This window comes from Thalassophryne amazonica, chromosome 1, assembly GCF_902500255.1.
Source record: "Thalassophryne amazonica chromosome 1, fThaAma1.1, whole genome shotgun sequence".
Classification (NCBI taxonomy): domain Eukaryota; kingdom Metazoa; phylum Chordata; class Actinopteri; order Batrachoidiformes; family Batrachoididae; genus Thalassophryne; species Thalassophryne amazonica.
Genome location: NC_047103.1, coordinates 44,207,384 through 44,228,702, shown reverse-complemented (window position 1 = coordinate 44,228,702; position 21,319 = coordinate 44,207,384). Strand labels below are relative to the sequence as shown.

At 43.6% G+C, this 21,319-nt stretch overlaps 1 protein-coding gene and 1 pseudogene across 1 annotated transcript in view; one reads left to right on the top strand and one right to left on the bottom strand.

Annotated features, from left to right (window-relative positions):
* The window catches only part of LOC117520966 (solute carrier family 22 member 13-like), a 217,624-nt gene extending 208,729 nt beyond the window's left edge, over window positions 1–8,895 (bottom strand). Inside the window, exon 1 of the mRNA XM_034182608.1 lies at window positions 8,849–8,895. The gene's annotated coding sequence lies outside the window, so the exon portion shown is untranslated. The remainder of the gene's footprint in view (window positions 1–8,848) is intronic.
* LOC117509061 overlaps window positions 1–21,140 on the top strand; it is a 68,222-nt pseudogene extending 47,082 nt beyond the window's left edge.
* The last annotated feature ends 179 nt before the right edge of the window (window positions 21,141–21,319 follow it).

Genomic DNA, 21,319 nt, shown 5'->3' with positions numbered 1-21,319 from the left:
TTGATGCGGAAGAGTTCAGAAAGATACGATTGGAATGTTTTGATTACCATTTACAGTTGGCGATGAAAGACTTGGGTGTTAACATCGTGTTAAAGTCAGAACAAGAAACTGCTCTGAAAGAGATCTATCTGGGAAGAGACACATTCTTTATGTTGATGCTCCATCGAGAGCGGCACGCTGAGCAATGTGGCAAAAGTAGTCCGGCGAGCTCAATCTGTGGGCGAGCTATCCCACAATGCCAAAAGAGCAAAGATGTCATTCTGAGAGCAGCATGCTGAAAAGTGTGTTGATTAGCCCCACGTCGTCTTCTCCATTTTTGGTAGAAGTGTTACAGCGCTGCCTACAGGCCTGGCATATGTACTACAGCATTTTCAAGCGGTTTCCCTGGACCTGTGAGAACGGAGATATTTCTTAAATTGAACATTTTTTGAAAATGACAAAGAAAATGATTGCTAAAACATAGGATGAAGGAATTATTTTCTTGGGGGTGCTATGACAAATCCAAGGGGAGCTCTAGCGCCCCCTGGCATCGACCATGGTAAGCATCTATAGAAAATAGATGGATGGATGGGCAAGATATAAATGGATCGAACACTACGGTAATGCGGCTTCTAGTTGTTGTTTACAAAGTGGGTAAGCATGAACTTTGATTGGAAGATTTAGCATGGTCACGGCGCTTGTGTGTTGATAATTGTGATTTGGGTTTTTTGAAATAGGTGTGAGGAAATTGCTTTTCCTTCTCTCTCTGTCTTTTCTATCAATTATATCATTATATGAAGCAGGGCAAATGGAGGCGTAAAAGCACTCTTATTCAAAATTGGTACCGCTCCTCCTCCTGCTCTATTTGGAAAAATAAGGAGCACCTCTGTCCTCTGGCAAAAGGAGTGTGCTACTTTAGAGAAGGTTCCTTAAAGCTCTGGTTTAAAGAATTCCATTGATGTGAACAGAAGTTTTGTCACTATTCATTAACCTGTTTTTTTTTATCTGATTTGTGAGTTCATCATAATTTTTCACACATTTCCGTAAAGACGTGCTTCCTTGCTGCCCTGCATCACAAACTTGCACCTGCCTGTGAAGCATTCTCACTTTATAACCCCAATTCCAATGAAGTTGGGACATTGTGTAAAATGTAACTAAAAACAGAATGCAATGATTTGCAAATCCACTTCAACCTATATTCAATTGAAGACACCGCAAAGACAAGATATTTAATGTTCAAACTGATAAAATTTATTGTTTTTGTGCAAATATTTGCTCATTTTGAAATGGATGCCTGCAACATGTTTCAAAAATGCTGGGACAGTGGTATGTTTACCACTGTGTTACATCACCTTTCCTTCTAACAACACTCAATAAGCGTTTGGGAACTGATGACAGGTGGAATGCTTTCACATTCTTGCTTGATGTACGACTTCAGTTGTTCAACACTCCGGGGTCTCTGTTGTTGTATTTTGCGATCATAATGTGCCCCACATTTTCAACGGGCGACAGGTCTGGACTGCAGGCAGGCCAGTCTAGTACCCACACTCTTTTACTACGAAGCCATGCTGTTGTAACACGTGCAGAATGTGGCTTGGTATTGTCTTGATGAAATAAGCAGGGACGTCCCTGAAAAACACATTGCTTGGATGGCAGCATGTGTTGCTCCAAAACTTGGATGTGCCTTTCAGCATTGATGGTGCCATCACAGATCTGTAAGTTGCCCATGCCATGGGCACTAACACACCCCCATAACATCACAGATGCTGGCTTTTGAACTTTGCGCTGGTAACAATCTGGATGGTCTTTTTCCTCTTTTGTCCAGAGGAAACAGCATCCATGATTTCCAAAAACAATTTGAAATATGGACTCATCAGACCACAGCACACTTTTCCACTTTGTGTCTGTCCATTTCAAATGCCCAGAGAAGGCATTTCTGGATGTTGTTGATGTATGGCTTTTGCATGGAGTTTTAATTTGCACTTGTAGATGTAGCGACGTACTGTGTTAACTGACAATAGTTTTCTGAAGTGTTCCTGAGCCGACGTGGTAAGATCCTTTACACAATGATGTTGGTTTTTAATGCAGTGCTGCCTGAAAGATCAAAGGTCACGGGCATTCAATGTTGGTTTTCGGCCTTGCCGCTTACATGGAGAAAGTATTCCAGATTCTCTGAATTTTCTGATTATGGACTATGGATGATGGAATCCCTAAATTCCAAGCAAACTGTTGGACTATTTTTTTCATGCAGTTGTTTACAAGTGGTGATCCTCGCCCCATCTTTGCTTGTGACCGAATGAGCCTTGTGGGGATGCTCCTTTTTTACCCAATCATGACACTCACCTGTTTCCAATTAGGTGTTCTTTGAACATTCATCAACTTTCCCAGTCTTTTGTTGCCCGTCCCAACTTTTTTGAAATGTGTTGCAGGCATCTATTTCAGTTTGAACATTAAATATCTTGTCTTTGTGGTGTATTCAATTGAATGTACATTGAAGATGATTTTCAAATCATTGTATTCTGTTTTTATTTACATTTTAAAAGAAGGAAACAAAGGGCAAACTTTTGACTGCCCTCTTATGTTGTTGTCAAAGGCAATAAAAACCAATGGAAGTATATGTGGGTTCTTTGAGTGTACCTTGCAGCTCATCATGGCTTTCTTCTCTCTTGGTAGGTTTGGTCGACGCTGTTCCATTCTACTTTTAATGAGTTTCCAAATATTATTCGGTGTGGGTGCTGCTTTCTCACCCAACATCTACATTTATATGGTTATGAAATTTTTCTCGGGATCTTCAGGAGCTGTCGTTCCACTGGTAACATCTGTAATGGGTACGTACAGATGACTATTTTTCAGTCATTTACTTTTTTGAGCTCTATTAGACATCCAGGTTGTCACATGCTGCCCTTTATCAGATACATTGGCATTGTTTTTGCAAAGGCTAAGTTTACACGAAAAATGTATTTGGGGAAAAAGCTGTAGGCACCTTTGTGTACATCCAGACTAAGTTACCACAGTCCTTGCCACTGTCGAACTCCTTCCCCATAACAATTACCAGAGTTATGCTAAATAACAGGTATGAAAACTCACTCATACCACAGTAGAGTTCCTTGTGCACTCCCAAGTTGTTTTGTACCTCTAGTTTTCATTGTATGCAGTCGCTTTCCTCTGTAAACACTGACAGCAACCTTTCTGGTGTCTAGTACATATCCATCATATATAATTAGCCTTCAATGGTAGTTTTTCTCTTCTGAAAGGTCAGGGGTCTGACTCCATGTATTTGATCATAAGTGAAGCTGAAGCTGCTCTATTCATTGCCCTTCCCCCTAAACTGAACCACAGTTTCCACTGCTGCAGCTGTCCCTGCCATACATAAGAGTTAATCCTCCAGCAATAGAGCACTATGTATGAAGGAGTTCAAATGCAAAACCCAGTATTTCCAAACCCACAGATTCTTAGGTTAGGCCAACGCATACTTTCCTGTGAAGGTGCATCACTGTGCAAAATATTCAAGAATTTGAACATACTCTTTAATTTTATTTATGGAAATCATGCATTTTTAATACAGGCCTTGAAATCCCCATTTTAAATTTCATTTTCTCCATTTAAAAATGGAGATACTGTGTTTTGTATCTGAACCCTTCGTATTGTAAGACATAAGACATAAAAAATCTGATAGAAACTGAAGAGTAAACTCCACTGTATCATTTGCCTTATTGTTTTATAGCGGTGGAGTGGACTGATTCATCCAAGGGTGCTCTTTGTATTTGTGCATTATTCCTTTTTTTCTCTGTTGGACTGATGCTGTTGTCTGGGATTGCCTATGGAGTCCACAACTGGAGGATCCTACAGCTGGTGCTCTTCTGTCCTCTTGTCCTTGTGCTGGGATTCCTCTTCTGGTCAGCCACAATCTCTCATACTATAATCATGAGACAAGTTCCTGATTTCCTCACAACTTTCTCAGAGAACATCATATCCAAATAATTTAAATTTCTGATCTTGGATGTATTTTTATGAGGTTTCTCCCAGAATCAGCTCGCTGGCTTTTGATTCAGGGCAGAAAGGAGGACGCTCACAAGCAGCTTCAGAAAGCAGCCAGGGTGAATAAGAGAGAGATTCCACAAGCCCTGCTGGATAATGTGAGCAACAGTAGCATTCCTGCACCCCCCCAAAAAAAGACATTAAATTGCTTGATTACAAACACTGCAATTATCTGAAAAGATTTTGTTGTTGTTGTTGTTGCTGTTTAGATGGAACTGGAGGGTGCACAGAAACAAGGTTCCATGTTGGACATCTTTCGGACCTCCTATTTAAGAAAATATTCTGCAATAATGAGCTGTAACTGGTGTGTCATTTATTTTTTTACCAAAATTTTTGTCATACGGAACTTTATCTTATTTAATACAGGTGAGCCCTGTTAACTTGCGCACGCGTATGTCATGATTTAGCTTTACTCGCAATCAAGTTGTGGACCCCAAAAATTTTAACTACCTATAAAAGTCAATTTTGATTTGACCGTTTTTGGGAGGAATCCTCAGTGTGGACAATGATTTCTTCTTCCTGCTGCAGGTCAGCGATGAGGGCGGATGATTCTGTTTGGATTGGGTCGGAATTTATAGACACACCTCCAATCTGAAATGGCAGTAAGGATCTAAGGAGTTGCATTCAAAAAAATTTAATCAGCAGGAATCTTCCACACTGAGGAAGCCCTCATCACAGCTGGAGGAGGAAAAAAAAGATTCTGAACCCACTCCAGGTGCAGAAATTATCATCCACACTGACAAACCCCTCATCACTGACCTGCAGCAGCCGGAGAAGGAAAAAGGTTTCAGAACCCACTCAAGATGAAGAAATCATCACCATCCAGGAAGGAATCACATTTCAAATCATCAATACTATTATAATAAGGCAAGCTTAGCTGATTTTAAGTTTTTATGGTCAACTTAATTAACTAGCGGTTTCAGATAACTCCCAGTCCAATTTTATGGACACCAACTCGCTTGGGGTAACGAGGCTCACCTGTACATCAATACGAAGACAAATATATTAAGTATGTAGAAAGAATTTCCTGTACTTGTGCACATTTGTGCACCCATGGATGTGTAGGTCTAAAAATGAAGTGTGGTCAGGTGCAGTCCTGGTGTACTGTAATTATGAGGCAGCAGAAACTGACTGCTTCATAGACCATCAAAAATCTGGTCTAATGTCAAGTGCAGAATTTTTCTGTAGTTGATACAGTGTAATATTGAGACACGCCTTACATTAGTGGGTTCACAGTGGGTGAATACCTTGTTTACATAAATGCCAATCAACATTTGCACTCAGATTCCTTTTCTTCACTCATCATGCTAAAATAAAAATGAAATTTAATGACTAAAAAGTAATTCAGAATTAGTGTGTTACAAAGGTTATAAAGAAGTCAGGAGGGCACAGAGCTAGCTTTTTATCATGCACCTGTTCTCTGGAACAGTCATGACTAACATATTAGTGTTGCACTGAACTACTTTTCCATCCATCTTAAATTATGTTACTAATAATGGAGCAGGACTCTGTCTCATCATGCCCAAATTCTGGGACTGGGCTCACTGTTGGCGATCAAATTAGCATAATGTCTGTTACTCTGTTGTCTTGCTGCTGCAGATTTGTTTCTGTGAGTTGTTTGTTCCAGCTAATTGAGTTCTTTTTTTTCAATATCGTATTAGGAAAGAAAAAAATGACTCAAAGACAAAATTCTTTTAAGACACAAATTAGAAATGATCAGAAATTTTGTCATGACGATAAAAACCACAGTTGAAAAAACAGTCTGATAATTCCAGTCAAAAATGTTATGCATCTTAAATCAAAATGAAAAAAAAAAAAAAACAAGCCACATTTTCTGGTTTTTAAGATATTTACATACTAAATAAAAATACAAAATAAATAAAAACAATACCTAAATTTAATAATAATAAAAATATATGTACACAGAGAAAGAAAAAAAAATATTTGATATAGAAGACAAGAGCAACTGGAGATTTCTGATGTCTGCCAAGGGTTGACAGGGACTCAAAATAAAAGATAGATTCACATCATGACCTGGACTTTAGCTGGATCTGGATTCCACAACACAATGCAATAATTGCATCCTGATCCAGAATGGTTAGACTGATCAAGATGTTGCAATATGATATTTAATTCACAAGCTGAAACAAAATAGTGTCTTCTTGATCTTGGTTTTACATCGTGATGTCATATGTTTCTGCTGCAGAACCTGCATATTGATCCAGATCACTCCCAACATCCAAAACTAACGTCCTTCCTTTGTACAACAACCACATGTGATTTAAATTTTGTCACGAGCCATCAAGCAGATTTGAGATGATCCTCTAAATGGTGAAAATTTAAGAAATGGTTCACAATCGGGATCTTAATCCCAATCCACTTCAAAATATAATGGAATCTTCCATGGCCTAATATCTATCTTTCATGGAAATTTTGTTTAGATCTGTGCAGTACTTTTGCCATAATCCTTAAATACCAATAAAGTGAAATCCTGAGCCAGAATCCAGATCACTTCCAAAATTCAGTGGAGTCTTCCATACCCTAATATCTATGTGTGGTGCAAATTTGGTGAGAATCCATGAAATAGTTTATATAGAATCGGGTTGTGGAGTAGTGGACTTCCAATGAAGAAGGAGATGGCGTCTTGTTAACAAGGATTTAAATGCTATAACCTTCACTTGTGTGGAAGTGTGTCAGTTGTCTTCTGGACACCCACTTATGGCAGTATGGGGAGAGGCACTTATAGATATCGAGAGTATTTTAGACAGTCTGAAAGTAGCGCTGCCAAACGTTAGTAATGGGCAGGAAAAGAACATGTGACTAAGATTGCAGGATGAAGCATGACATTTAGATTAGATTAATTTCAATTTATTTTCATTTATATAGCATCAAATCACAAAGTTGCCTCAAGGCGCTTCACACAAGTAAGGTCCCTCTGATGATTTGAAGAGGAAACCACAAGCAGACCAGACTCAAAGGGGCAACCCTCTGCTTGAGCCATGCTACTGACACAATTTACAGGAAATTTGGGGAAATTCTGGAATTCCATGCTGGAGCCCGGGAGCCCCGCCGAAGAAAACACAACTCCTATTTCTGGATGGAGCTGCACCTCAAACAGAGAGAAAAAAAACGGAATCAGGCATCAGAAAGACAACAAGAACAGTATAATTTATCAGCATTTAGCAACAAGAAAACAAAAGTCTGGATTTGAAAGTCTCTGCAGAATCTGACTGTTTTATTGACGCAGGGAGATCATTACACAGAACAGTGGCATGACAAGAGAAAGCTCTGTGACCCACAGACTTTTTATTCACCCTAGGAACACAAAGTAGTCCTGCACCCTGAGAATGCAGAGCCTGGGCTGGTACATAGGGTTCAATTAGGTCAGCTAAGTAGGGAGGTGCTAGTCCGTGAATAATTTTCTAGGTTAGTAACCGAACCATAAAATCTGATCTCACACTCCGATTAGATTAGACAGAACTTTATTGATCCCTTGGGAACATTCCCTCAGGGAAATTGAGGTTCCAGCAACATTGTATAGCAGCTGTCATCAATTTAAAATGTCTTCTGAATTGACAGTGGAACTAAGCACTTGATTGTTCATAAAGCCAGAGGGGTAGACAGGAATAGATGAGGTGAGCAGAGCTGACAAAGATGATGAGACACATCAGTGTGCCTCAAACTTACACCATGGGAGATCTGCTGATTGAAACCAAAATGGAATTTTGTGGATGTGTGTGGCCCAGTAATACAGTTGGAAATTTGGAAGAGACAGTCCACCACTGAATTTATATCTTTGAAGCATAGATTTACAGATTCTGCGTGCCTGCCCACAACATAATAAGTAACAAATAAAAAGTAAGAAAACTCCGGCTTCAGAAAGTAAAAGCCCAACCAAGTATTGCTTCTACCTATGCACCTAAAACAGGTGATCTCAATAATTAGTTCATCCACCTGTCTGAAGAGTTTAAATAATTACAATCAGCTGGTTTATTAAGAAGATGGAACAAATATGTGGTTGGACTTTTCTTTTCTGAAGCTGGACTTTTCCACCTGTGGTGGTGGGTCAAGTCTCAATATGACTGGACTAAATGGCCAAAGCAGCTGAACACCCGTCTGAGTCTGCTTGAGATTTAATTCTCAAAAACACAGAGGGAGTTTTTCCTTACCACTGCTGCCTACATTCTTGCTCATAGTAATTGGTAAGGTGAAACCTTACCCTTTTGAAGCATCTTGAGGTGATGTATGTTGTGATTTGGCACTACATAAACAAATTGAACTGAGCCATGATTGACAGTTGGACAATGCCTTAGTTTGTGCTGAGATAATGTGCTGTTTAAATAGGAAAGTGAAGTTAGACACATCCCAATGCACTTGTGTCATGCGTGTTACACTCTGCACTGTAAATCATCATCATACCCAAAATAGCAACGTCTTAAGTTCTTGTTGTTTTTATGCCAAACTGAAAGTATCTATCCATCTCTCACACCAGGTTTGCATCGAGTCTACTGTATTATGGACTGAGCCTGAATGTCGGAGGTTTTGGTCTGAACATCTACCTCACACAGTTCATCTTTGGTTTAGTTGAAATTCCAGCCTACCTGGCATATTTGGCTTCAACTCAGTACCTTGGAAGGAGACCAAGTCAAGCAGGCTATATCCTCACTGGGGGCGTTATTTGCCTTTTGATCCTTGCTGTTCCAGAGGGTATTATAAAAATCATTGTTTTAAATTTTTTAAATACTTTTTCTTCATATTTAAATTTGCTATCATTTTCTCTGATCACATGTACAGTATTTTACATTTATCTCTGTTTAATTTCTTCACAGACCTCCCTGTGGTGGTAACGGTCATCGCTGTTCTGGGGAAATTCTCTGCAACTGCCAGTTTCGGTACAGCTTACATTTATACTGCAGAACTCCACCCTACCTTTGTTAGGTAATATCAAATTATTTACTTTATTGACTATTTTGAGAATAATTTCATGTTAGGAATTGTAATAGACAACACTGACATAACACAGTGTACTTCCAAATGTCATAGCTTTTATTTGGTTATAATTAAAATCAAATTGTTGTTCTAATTTTGAAATATCTAACTGTCCCCTGCATCCTTGTATTTGTGTTGATGTCTTCCATCTCCAGAAACAATCTCCACCTTAAATTAGCAAAAATCTATATGAGAAGCTCAAAAACCTGATCTAAAGTCCACTGCTGTTAAAGAACACAACAGTTAGATTCACCTAATATAAGGTGTTTGTAAAGTGCCTTCACACTGGTTAGATAGATTGATAGATAAACTTTATTGATCTCACAGAGGAGAAATTCACGTTACGTCAGCTCTTAAGACAACACACAAGGTGGGTGCAAGTAGAGGAAAATGTTCATCGAACAGCGTGTGCAAGGATAAGCAATAATAATACTTGTAACAGTACAAAACACAAGAAATGAGGTAGAAATAGAATATGTACGAGGGCTGTCAATAAAGTATAGGTCCTTTTTATTTTTTTCAAAAACTATATGGATTTCATTCATATGTTTTTACGTCAGACATGCTTGAACCCTCGTGCGCATGCGTGAGTTTTTCCACGCCTGTCGGTGACGTCATTCGCCTGTGAGCACTCCTTGTGGGAGGAGTCGTCCAGCCCCTCGTCGGAATTCCTTTGTCTGAAAAGTTGCTGAGAGACTGGCGCTTTGTTTGATCAAAATTTTTTCTAAACCTGTGAGACACTTCGAAGTGGACACGGTTCGAAAAATTAAGCTGGTTTTCAATGAAAATTTTAACGGCTGATGAGAGATTTTGAGGTGATACTGTCGCTTTAAGGACTTCCCACGGTGCGAGACGCCGTGCAGCGCTCTCAGGCGCCGTTGTCAGCCTGTTTCAAGCTGAAAACCTCCACATTTCAGGCTCTATTGATCCAGGACGTCGTGAGAGAACAGAGAAGTTTCAGAAGAAGTTGGTTTCAGCATTTTATCTGGATATTCCACTGTTAAAGGAGATTTTTTTAATGAAAGACGTGCGGATGGCGACTGCATCAAATTTTGCCAGAAACTGTTCGACAGCCAGGTGGAAACCATTCGGATTATTCAGACGGCTTTCGGTGACAATCCTATGGGCATCACACAGATTAAGGAGCGGTACAACCGGTTTGAAGACGGCCGCACAGCGGTGGAGAGCGAGCCACGCTCCGGTCGGCCATCAACACGCTGAAATGACCAGATCTTTTCCAAAGTGAATGCTGTGGTGATGCGGGACCGTCGTGTGACTATCCGAGAAATTGCGGAAGAGATGGACTTAAGCACTTTTTCGGCACATTCCACTGTGACAGAAGATTTGGCCATGAAAAGAGTTGCAGCAAAATTCATGCTGATGGCTTCGGCACGAAGCTGATGGTGGTGCAAAAGTGCCTTCGTGTTGAAGTCTCACAGGACATGTTGTGACATGCCCACCTCTTTCACAATTTCTGGGATAGTCACACAACTGAAAAGCCATCGAAAGCCGTCTGAATCTTCCGAATGGTGGATAGTCACATGACGGTCCCGCATCACCACAGCGTTCACTTTGGAAATGATCTGGTCATTCCAGCATGTTGATGGCCGACCGGAGCGTGGCTCGCTCTCCACCGTTGTGCAGACGTCTTTAAACCGGTTGTACCACTCCTTAATCTGTGTGATGCCTACAGGATCGTCACTGAAAGCCGTCTGAATAATCCGAATGGTTTCCACCTGGCTGTCGAACAGTTTCTGGCAAAATTTGATGCAGTCGTGCTGCTCCAGTTGTTCCGCCATTTCCTTGCAAAGAAAATCTGACAAGAGACTACACCCATCCTCACACAAAGGCTGCTTACCAGCAAATGACGCAATCGACAGGCGTGAAAAAATTCACGCATGCACACGAAGGTTCAAGGTTGACTCATGCAAGCACATATGATTCAAATCCATCAGGTTTTTGCAAAAAATAAAAAGGTCGGATACTTTTCTAACAGACCAAATATATATATATATATATATACACACACATACACCCATGCACGCATACCCATATGCACACACATACCTATACACATACACATATACATATGCATATATATATATGAACATGATTGGGATTGAAAAAGAGATAGGAGCATCTTCTTTACAATATGTGAAATGGAGTTTAGGTGTGGTAAGTTGACATTAGCGCTGGGATTTGTAAACGAGTTGTTATTGCACATGATATGTGGACATATTAATAATATTGCACGTGATTTGTGGACATATTATTGCATGTGGTTATTTCACAGTGTTATTGTACAGTCTGACAGCAGCAGGGAGGAACAACCTGCGGTATCGTTCCTTCTTGCACTGAGGGTGCCTCAGTCTGTCACTGAACGAGCTGGTCAGCTCCACTCAGTCCGGTGCAGAGGGTGAGAGGAGTTGTTCATGATGGATTTGAGCTTGGTTAACACCCTCCTCTATGCCACCTCCTCCAGAGATTCCAGAGGACAGCCCAGGACAGAGCTGGACTTCCTGACCAGCTTGTTCAGTCTCTTTCTCTCCCGCTCTGTGCTGCCTGGGGCCCAACAGACGACAGCATAGAGGAGAGCTGAGGCTACGACAGAGTTGTCGAAGGTCTTAGGCAGAGGCCTGCTCACTCCAAAGGATCTCAGTCTCCTCAGGAGGTGGAGGCGACTCTGACCTTTTCTGTACAGGGTTACCTACAAATCTGCACCACAGTAATATATTAATATGATTATGTGTTGGCAAACAAAAAAGCTTGAGGAAGGAGATAAAAATCCAGTGGTGTAAAACTCCAGCTTCAGAAAGTGTGATGCTTCTACATGTGCACCTAAAACAGGTGATCTCAATAATTAGCTCATCCACCTGCCTGAAGAGCTGAACTAATTACAATCAGCTGGTTTATTAGGAAGATGGACTTTTTCACCTGTAAAAATCTATATTTCTTGAGAGCTGTCTCTCTCTCGGGTGGCTTAGTGGTTAGCACGGTTGCCTCACAGCGAGAAGGTCATGGGTTTAATTCCCGCCTGTGGCCTTTCTGTGTGGAGTTTGCATGTTCTCCCCATGTTTACGTGGGTTTCCTCCGGGTGCTCCGGTTTCCTACCACATCCAAAGACATGCGGGTTAGGTGGATTGAATCTTTAAATTGTCCATAGGTGTGCAAGTGGGTGTGAATGTGTTTGTTTGTCTGTCTGTGGCCCTGTGACAGACTGGCGTCCTGTCCTGGGTGTACCACGCCTAGCGTTCTATGACTGCTGGGATAGGCTTCAGCCCCCCGCGACCCTTGATTGGACTGAGCGGTTGAAGATGAGTGTGTGTGTCTCTCTCCCTTCCCTTCCCTCTTATTATCTCTCATTCTCCGAGGTAGGAAACATTATATACTCAACAAAAATATAAACGCAACACTTGTGGTTTTGCTCCCATTTTGTATGAGATGAACTCAAAGATCTAAAACTTTTTCCACATGCACAATATCACCATTTCCCTCAAATATTGTTCACAAACCAGTCAAAATCTGTGATAGTGAGCACTTCTCCTTTGCTGAGATAATCCATCCCAACCTCACAGGTGTGCCATACCAAGATGCTGATTAGACACCATGATTAGTGCACAGGTGTGCCTTAGACTGCCCACAATAAAAGGCCACTCTGAAAGGTGCAGCTTTATCACACAGCACAATGCCACAGATGTCGCAAGATTTGAGGGAGCGTGCAATTGGCATGCTGACAGCAGGAATGTCAACCAGAGCTGTTGCTCGTGTATTGAATGTTCATGTCTCTACCATAAGCCGTCTCCAAAGTCGTTTCAGAGAATTTGGCAGTACATCCAACCAGCCTCACAACTGCAGACCACGTGTAACCACACCGGCCCAGGACCTCCACATCCAGCATGTTCACCTCCAAGATCGTCTGAGACCAGCCACTCGGACAGCTGCTGAAACAATCGGTTTGCATAACCAAAGAATTTCTGCACAAACTGTCAGAAACCGTCTCAGGGAAGCTCATCTGCATGCTCGTCGTCCTCATCGGGGTCTTGACCTGACTCCAGTTCGTCGTCGTAACCGACTTGAGTGGGCAAATGCTCACATTCGCTGGCGTTTGGCACGTTGGAGAGGTGTTCTCTTCATGGATGATGCGAAGGAGATGTGTTGCACTGCATGAGGCAAATGGTGGTCACACCAGATACTGACTGGTATCCCCCCCCCCCAATAAAACAAAACTGCACCTTTCAGAGTGGCCTTTTATTGTGGGCAGTCTAAGGCACACCTGTGCACTAATCATGGTGTCTAATCAGCATCTTGATATGGCACACCTGTGAGGTGGGATGGATTATTTCAGCAAAGGAGAAGTGCTCACTATCACAGATTTAGACTGGTTTGTGAACAATATTTGAGGGAAATGGTGATATTGTGTATGTGGAAAAAGTTTTAGATCTTTGAGTTCATCTCATACAAAATTGGAGCAAAACCAAAAGTGTTGCGTTTATATTTTTGTTGAGTATATGTATAATACACATGATGAAAGTTGACTAAAAACAACTTTGAAACCAAATAAGGGTAAACACTTCAATGAAAAAAATCCAAAGAAAACAAAAACCTTCACCTTTACCCATCAAGATTGATACTAGTACTGGCAACATTGTAACTCAGTATAACCTACTGACGGGCAGGTGGTCAGCATCAAACCCAGCTCCCCTTCCCCTCTGCCACTTATGCTGGTGAGGATGAGTGGCATCACATCAAATGATGAAAATCAAGATCTGTTTACAGGGCAGATTAACTCCTTGTGAGTCAACACACATCATGCTTGTTTTTTTTTTTTTATATTAAATGTAGGAGTTGGTTGCAGTGAGTTTTTATGACAGTTTTATGATATATGTACTTGGGAGTTGTGGGGGGGGGGGGGGCACTCCATAGCATGTGCGGCCAAAAACAATCAAACAAACAAAAAAAGACAAAACAGCAAATAACTTACCAAATGTACTTAGTTCTCCTTTAATTCTTGCCATGTGGTGCTGTATTTTTATATACACGTGCCCTAACCATGGTCATTGCATCCGGGAACTGTAGGTGGTCCGCCAGCACATAGATAATCCTTTCAGGGTTAGCGGCGGGATTAGCACTTCATCTGCCACAACAATATCTGCCAAAGCTGTAAATATAATGCATTGCTAAACTACCCTCAGCCACATGAGCATTGTCTTTATAATATGCTGTTGTTTAATTGGTATCCCAGTGCAAACTACACACACACATACAGTGAGGAAAATAAGTATTTCAACACCCTGCGGTTTTGCAAGTTCTACCACTTAGAAATCATGGAGGGGTGTGAAATTTTCATCTTTGGTGCATGTCCACTGTGAGACATAATCTAAAAAAAAATCCGGAAATCACAATGTATGATTTTTTTAATAATTTATTTGTATGTTACTGCTGCAAATAAGTATTTGAACACCTACCAACCAGCAAGAATTCTGGTTCACACAGACCTGTTAATTTTTCTTTAAGAAGCCCTCTTATTCTGCACTCTTTACCTGTATTAATTGCACCTGTTTGAACTTGTTACCTGTATAAAGACACCTGTTCACACACTCAATCAATCACACTCCAACCTGTCCACCATAGCCAAGACCAAAGAGCTGTCTGAGGACACCAGGGACAAAACTGTAGACCTGCACAAGGCCGGGATGGACTACAGAAAAACAGGCAAGCAGCTTGGTAGAAGACAACACCTGTTATGATTATTTATTAGAAAGTGGAAGCACCTGGTGGTCAGGCCTTAGACCATGGGGCCCGGCCGGGCTCAGCCCGAAAGAGCGACGTGCACCCGCCCTCCTGTGGGTTCACCACCTGCAGAGAGGGCCATGGGGGTCAGGTGCAGAGAGGATAGGGTGGGGGTCGAGGGCAGGTGGCCCGGCGGCCTGGTCCATGCTCACAACCCCTGGCTGTTGGGACGTGGAATGTCACCTCGCTGGGGGGGAAGGAGCCTGAGCTTGTGCGGGAGCTTGAATGATACCGACTAGAGATAGTCGAGCTCACGTCCACGCACAGCTTGGGCACTGGTACCCAACTCCTGGAGAGGGGCTAGACGCTTAATTTTTCTGGCGTTGCCCACGGGGAGAAGCGGAGAGCTGGGGTCGCATTGCTTATTGCTCCCCAGCTCAGCCGCCATGTGTTGGAGTTCACTCCAGTGAACGAGAGGGTCGCGTCCCTACGCCTTTGGGTCGGGGACAGGTCTCTCACCGTTGTCTTGGCCTACGGGCCCAGTAGCAGTGCAGAGTACCCGACCTTCCTGGAGTCCCTGGGAGGGGTACTAGATAGTGCTCCGACTGGGGACTCCATTGTTCTCCTGGGGGATTTCAATGCCCACGTGGGCGGCGACAGTGAGACCTGGAGGGGGTGATCTGGAAGCATGGCCTCCCCGATCTGAACCAGAGTGGTGTTCAGTTGTTGGACTTCTGTGCTAGTCACAGTTTGTCCATCACGAACACCATGTTCGAGCACAAGGGTGTCCATAAGTGCACGTGGCACCAGGACACCCTGAGCCGGAGGTCGATGATCGACTTTGTAGTCATATCATCTGACATTCGGCCACGTGTCTCGGACACTCAAGTGAAGAGAGGGGCAGAGCTGTCAACCGATCACCACCTGGTGGTGAGTTGGATCCGCTGGGAGGGGAGGAAGCCGGTTAGACCTGGCAGGCCCAAACGTATCGTGAGGGTCTGTTGGGAACAACTGGCGGAACCCTCTGTCAGCGAGGTCTTCAACTACCACCTCCGGGAGAGCTTCTCCCAGATCCCGGGGGAGGTTGGAGACATGGAGTCCGAGTGGACCATGTTCTCCACCTCCACTGTCAATGTGGCCGCTCGTAGCTGTGGTCACATGGTCTCTGGTGCCTGTCACGGTGGCAATCCCCGAACCCGGTGGTGGATGCCAGAATTAAGGGATGCCGTCAAGCTGAAGAAGGAGTCCTACTTATCTTTGTTGGTAGGTGGGACCCCGGAGGCAGCTGACAGGTACCGGCAGGCCAAGCGTGCCCCAGCCGGTGTGGTCGCAGAGGCAAAAACTCGGGTCTGGGAGGAGTTCGGGGAGGCCATAAAGGAGGACTATCGGTCGGCCTCGAAGAGATTCTGGCAAACCGTCCGACGCCTCAGGAGACGGAAGCACCTCTCCACCAGCACTGTTTACGGTGCGGGTGGAGAGCTGTTGACCCTGACTGGGGATGTTGTCAGGCGGTGGAAGGAATACTTCAAGGATCTCCTCAATCCCATCATCACGTCTTCCGAAGAGGAAGCAGAGACTGGGGACTCAAAGGCGGACTCATCCATTACACAGGCCGAAGTCACCAAGGTGGTTAGAAAGCTCTTCGGGGGTAAGGCTCCTGGGGTGGATGAAATCCGTCCTGAGTACCTTAAGTCTCTGGATGTTGTGGGACTGTCTTGGCTGACACGCCTCTGCAACATCGCGTGGCGATCGGGGACAGTGCCTCTGGATTGGCAGACTGGGGTGGTGGTCCCTCTGTTTAAGAAGGGGGACCAGAGGTTGTGTTCCAACTATAGGGGGATCACACTCCTCAGCCTCCCCGGTAAGGTCTATTCCAGAGTACTGGAGAGGAGAATTCGACTGATGGTCGAACCTCGGATTCAGGAGGAGTAGTGTGGTTTTCGTCCTGGTTGTGGCACACTGGACCAGCTCTACACACTCCATCGGGTGCTCGAGGGTTCATGGGAGTTCGCCCAACCAGTCCACATGTGTTTTGTAGATCTGGAGAAGGCGTTTGACCATGTTCCTCGGGGCACCCTGTGGGGGGTGCTCCGGGAGTACGGGGTCCTTTGCTAAGGGCTATCCGGTCCCTGTACGACCGCAGCAGGAGCTTGGTTCGCATTGCTGGTAGTAAGTCAAACCTGTTTCCAGTGCACGTTGGCCTCCGCCAGGACTGCCCTTTGTCACTGGTTCTGTTCATTATTTTTATGGACAGAATTTCTAGGCGCAGCCAGGGTGTAGAGGGGGTCTGGTTTGGGAACCACAGAATCTCATCTCTGCTGTTTGCGGACGATGTGGTTCTGTTGGCTTCGTCAAATCAGGACCTTCAGCGTGCACTGGGGCGGTTTGCAGCCGAGTGTGAGGCGTCCAGGATGAAAATCAGCACCTCCAAATCCGAGGCCATGGTTCTCGACCAGAAAAAGGTGCTTTGCCCTCTTCAGGTCGGTGGAGTGTCCTTGCCTCAAGTGGAGGAGATTAAGTATCTCGGGGTCTTGTTCAAGAGTGAGGGACAGATAGAGCATGAGATCGATAGACAGATCGGTGCAGCATCTGCAGTGATGCGGTTGCTGTATCGGACCGTCGTGGTGAAGAGAGAGCTGAGTAGGGGGCAAAGCTCTCGATTTACCGATCGATCTACATTCCGATCCTCACCTATGGTCATGAGATTTGCCTCATGACCGAAAGAACGAGATCGCGAGTACAAGTGGCCGAGATGAGTTTCCTCCGCAGGGTGGCTGGGCACTCCCTTAGAGATAGGGTGAGGAGCTCGGTCACTCGGGAGGAGCTCGGAGTCGAGCTGCTGTGCCTCCACGTCGAAAGGAGTCAGTTGAGGTGGCTCGGGCATCTTTTCCAGATGCCCCCTGGACGCCTCGCTCAAGAGGTGTTCCGAGCACGAGGAGGCCCCAGGGAAGACCCAGGACACGCTGGAGGGACTACATCTCTCGGCTGGCTTGGGAACGCCTTGGGGTTCCTCCGGAGGAGCTGGGGGAGGTGTGTGTGGATCGGGAGGTCTGGGCGGCTTTGCTTGAGCTGCTGCCCCCGCGACCCGACTCCAGATAAAGTGGAAGAAAATGGATGGATGGATGGATGGAACAAACACAAGATGACTGTCAATCTCCATCGGTCTGGGATTCCATGCAAGATCTCACTTTGTGGGGTAAGGATGATTCTGAGAAAGCTCAGAACTACACAGGAGGACCTGGTCAATGACCTGAACAGAGCTGGGACCACAGTCACAAAGATTACCTTAGTAACACATGATGCTGTCATGGTTTAAAATCCTGCAGGGCAGCAAGGTCCCCCTGCTCAAGCCAGCACATGTCCAGGCCCGTTTGAAGTTCACCAGTGACCACCTGGATGATCCAGAGGAGGCATGGGAGAAGGTCATGTGGTCAGATGAGACCAGAATAGAGCTTTTTGGAATCAACTCCACTTACCATGTTTAGAGGATGAGAACAACCCCAAGAAAACCATCCCAACTGTGAAGCATGGGGGTGGAAACATCATACTCTGGGGGTGCTCTTCTGCAAAGGGGACAGGACGACTGCACCGTATTGAAGGGAGGATGGATGGGGTCATGTATTGCGAGATTTTGGCAAACAACCTCCTTCCCTCAGTAAGAGCATTGAAGATGGGTCATGGTTGGGTCTTCCAGCATGACAATGACCCCAAACACACAGCCAGGGCAACTAAGGAGGGGCTCCATAAGAAGCATTTGAAGGTCCTGGAGTGGCCTGCCCAGTCTCCAGACCTGAACTCAATAGAAAATCTTTGGAGGGAGCTGAAACTCCAAACCTGAAAGATCTAGAGAAGATCTGTATGGAGGAGTGGACCAAAGTCCCTGCTGCAGTATGTGAAAACCTGGTGGAAAAACTACAGGAAACGTTTGACCTCTGTAATTGCAAACAAAGGCTACTGTACCAAATATTAACATTGATTTTCCACAGGTGTTCAAATACTTATTTGCAGCAGTAACATACAAATAAATTATTAAAAAAATCATACATTGTGATTTCTGGATTTTTTTTAAATTTATGTCTCTCACAGTGGACATGCACCTAAGACGAAAATTTCAGACCCCTCCATGATTTCTGAGTGGGAGGACTTGCAAAATCGCAGGGTGTTCAAATACTTATTTTCCTCACTGTATGTATATATATATATATATATATATATATATATACAGTGAGGAAAATAAGTATGTGATCCACTGCCGAGTTTGCAATATCGTAGGTACGCATCAACTGTGAGAGACAAAATCTAAACAACAAAAAAAAAAATCTGAAAATCACACTGTATGATTTTTAAACAATTAAGTTGCATTTTATTGCATGAAATAAGTGTTTGATACATTAGAAAAACAGACCTTAATATTTGGTACAGAAACCTTTGTTTGCAAATACAGAGGTCAAACGTTTCCTGTAGTTCTTGACCAAGTTTGCACACTGTAGCAGGGATTTTGGTCCATTCCTCCACACAGATCTTCTCCAGATCTTTCAGGTTTTGAGTTTCAGTTCAGGAGTTCAGGTCTGGAGACTGGCCAGGCCACTCTAGCACCTTGAAATGCTTCTTACGGAGCCCCTCCTTAGTTGCTCTGGCTGTACGTTTCGGGTCATTGTCATGCTGGAAGACCCAGCCATGACCCATCTTCAATGCTCTTACTGAGGGAAGGAGGTTGTTTGCCAAAATATTGTAATGCATGACCCCATCCATCCTCCATTCAGTACGGTGCAGTCGTCCTGTCCCCTCTGTAGAAAAGCACTCCCAAAAACCATCTTTCCACCCCCATGCTTCAGGGTTGGGACAGTCTTCTTGGGGTTGTTCTCATCCTCCAAACATGGTGAGTGGAGTTGATACCAAAAAGCTCTATTTTGGTCTCAACTGACCACATGACACAAAGGGAACCAATACAAACATGGGGAAAACATGCAAAGTCCACACAGAAAGGACCAAGGCAGAAGCCAACCTGGGATCATCACACAGTGAGGAAACAGTGATACTATTAAGCCATCATGCTTGCAAGGATTATTCTTAATAACATTCATTTCTAATTACTTGCTGCTCAGAGACTGGAGCAGTGTGGCTTCATACTCAAGAAGTCAACCGCTGACCACAGCCAAGCTCTGTGAGTACTCATTGAATGCAAGCATGAGTATCAGCAGTGCTTCTTTCAGCCTTTGTTGATTTTCACAAAGCGTTTGACTGAGCTGTACTCTGGGACATCATGAAAGTTTGTGGCATCGCCAACATGTTTCTGGACATCAAAGCTGGTCTATGCACTTTTACAGAGATGGAGTCTCTAACGTCTTCCCAGTAAATTCTAGCATTTATCAGGAATGTGTTCTGGGTCCAATTGTGCTCAGTGGTTGCATGGACTGGGTGTTATGTGTTGGCAAAGAAAGAATTATTGACCTTGACTTCATGGAGCTTTGCAGATTCAATGAATGACCTGACTGCAGCATATTAGTAAATTATTGATTAATCAGAGTACTTTATGGATTTGCATGTGTATGGGGTCAAGACTTTCAACGAGTTCCTGTACTCATCCATCAGAAATGCATAGAAATGTGCAGTGAACGTGTCATATTTACTGAAATATTCACGTTTCTCAGCAGTGACATTCCTGTTTCTGGGTCCTTGGCTTTTGAGGTTGAGAGACTCTTCGGACCTCTTGACAGAGGTGTTTGGTGATGCTGATATCTTTGCAGGAAAATGAAATTAAAATCTTTAAGATCTTGGTGGTTCCTGTCTTTCTGTATGGTTGTGATGAAATTCAAACGCTCACCAGTGACCTAAGGTGACACCTGGATGTCTTGGTCTCTTCATAGAAACCGAGGATACTGCTGAATTACTTTGTGTCAAATGAACACTTACTTTGGGAGACTCAGTTGAGGTCTGTCACTTTCATCATGTGGCAACATTGTGGCCATGTGGCCCAGATCTCTGGACATGATCCAGCATGCAGGTGCCTCAGTATTCAGGACCCCAGGAACTGGAAATGGTCAAGGGGATGTTCACTTTTCACCAGGCTTATCGTGTATTCTGTCTAATAACCAAACAAAAATATTTAAAAAGGTGAGTTTTTACACATTATGGTATACATGGTCTACAATGCAGTCCTTTTACCATTGTACATTCTTTTGCTTGCAGGAATAGCGGTTTTGGCCTAAACTCCATGTGTGCACGTGTGGCGGGCATCCTTGCTCCACTCATCAGACTGCTGGAGGTCTACCATTACACCATCCCCATGCTGATATATGGGATCATCCCAATTATTGCTGGAGGTTTGGCTTTGTTACTGCCTGAGACCCTCAATGTTGAACTTCAAGACCACATTGAACTGAAATAAGCTCAAGAGTTATTGTAGCATAAAATGCTGCAATGGAACAAATGGATAAATGCTCAAAATTTGAATAAACACTAAGTTGCTTTTCTTTTTAAGAAATAGTTTTTTGTTTGTTTGTTTGTTTTTTTTTTTTACCATTTCAGAAAACTATTCATCTTGATAGACAACGGCTTCTGTACTGAACAAGTTAATGACAAG